The sequence below is a fragment of the Dioscorea cayenensis genome, unplaced genomic scaffold (assembly GCF_009730915.1).
Source record: "Dioscorea cayenensis subsp. rotundata cultivar TDr96_F1 unplaced genomic scaffold, TDr96_F1_v2_PseudoChromosome.rev07_lg8_w22 25.fasta BLBR01000552.1, whole genome shotgun sequence".
Lineage (NCBI taxonomy): Eukaryota > Viridiplantae > Streptophyta > Magnoliopsida > Dioscoreales > Dioscoreaceae > Dioscorea > Dioscorea cayenensis.
The window spans coordinates 1-1,952 of NW_024086943.1; positions in this window are offsets into that span (position 1 = coordinate 1).

Below are 1,952 nucleotides of genomic sequence, written 5' to 3' on the forward strand. Positions count from 1 at the left end.
TTATATCATTATGGACTGTGATGAGGGGGTGAAGCCCAGTTGTCGTTCTTAGGATGGCAATCTCTCACAAAAAGATTCATATTTTCGTCGGAAAATTTGACTTACATGTACTATATATAAATCATTATCGTATCTGTTGCTCTATTGAATATTTGGAGCTACCTTGTTGTAGTATTGTGGTAATTACTATTTGGAATGCTTTACTACTCTGTTATATATATCTTGTCACCACTCATTGGGTAACATCATTACTCAGTACTCCTGATGTTTTTCTCGATGCTGCGACGTTGGGTCGGGTTGTCTTTGGTGAGGCGGTAGGGTGACTTACTCTTTTTCTCTTTATTTAGGTTAGTGTAGTGTGCATGTAAACTTTATGGATCCACTAGACTCAACTTTTGTGTATTTGTATTTTCTGCTTGTATTTGGAACCCTGGATGGTTCTGTAGTGGAGATTATTTCCCTCTTCAGTTCATTGTGGTAGCGGATTTGTTTTGAGCCTTATGATGACTATTAGGTAGGATACGGTAGGGTCCACTCCTTGTTGTCGTGGCGGTTGCCACGTGCCCGGCTAGGGTCGGGGCGTGACATTGTGCCCCTCCAAACCATTGTGCTAGCTTGAATACACGGAGGTTGGCACACATTCTTACATCTTGAATCCAAATTATGTCTTCGTGTTTGACCCTTCTAAAGATTTCCTCCAAATAGTGCGTGCATGATCTACATTGGCTTCTTTCTTTAACATTCAGCTTCACAACCCTATATGAGTGAAAGTAACACAAATGCACAAGTATTAGCACTAAAACCTGATAAAAGTAATGCTCATCATAAGGAAATAACACTTCGCATTCTTATCACATAAGCACTTATCAAACTCCCCCACACTTAAGCTATTGCTTGTCCTCAAGCAAAAATTAAAACATTAAAGAATAAATGAAGGAAATATTAGAAGTGCTTGGCCTTAAGTTCACCAAAGCATACAAAGAGAGCATTCTACAAGTAAGGGGAATTTCAACATTAAATACGAAAAATCAATGTTCTTGCCATAAACTTGAATAAAAAAAGACAGCAAACCCAAAATTGTGTAAGTGTGTGTGCAAACTCACTCAAGTCAACCCAAAGTATACTCCTCAAAGTTGTAAGTATAAAGGACTTATTTATCTACACAAACTGACACAAATTAAAAAAAAGTGGTAGTAGCTTCATACATCCTCTAAGGTATCCCATTCCAAAGCGGCCGCTAAGGTGGCTTTCACACTTTCGAGGTGGTAGCTCTTTCTACCGGGGTGGTAGCATTCACTCATCCTATAAGATAGCTCTTTCTCTCATTAGGGCATAGCTAGTATCCGACTTATTAGAGTAGCTCATACTTCATAGGTGGTAGCCCTTTCCACCCAACAAGCACAATTAAACAATAAAACTATTTTGTTCTTCCTTTTTCCTTTTTCCATTTTTTTTTCATTTAATAAAATAAACAACTATAACTAGTCCCTTTTAACATTGAACTTGAGTTTTCAAATGAGTTTAATGAGAGAGTAGTGCAACAAGTGTCAATCTGCAAAAATTCCTAGAAATTCAAGCAAGAACTATAGCATGAGAACATTCAATGTTAAAAAGTCTCCTAAACTCAAGAATACAATCATGGTAACTACAGTGAACCGCCATTGGCTATGTGATCATGTATGTCAATCAAAACTAATATAAAAGATATGTGCACTATGAAACTCCCCCCACACTTAAGTTGTACATTGTCCCCAATCTACAAATGCAAGCTCACTTATAATGTATATCAATCAAGAGTATATGTGGAAGAAACAATCAAAACAATACATATGCAAGCTAAATCCTTGGGAGTGATGTTTTGACGGGTTGTGAAGCACACACAACTAAGTGCAAAAGCACTTCATTGTGCCCATGACTAGTTCTTAATTCCCATACTGACAAGACCATCTGCA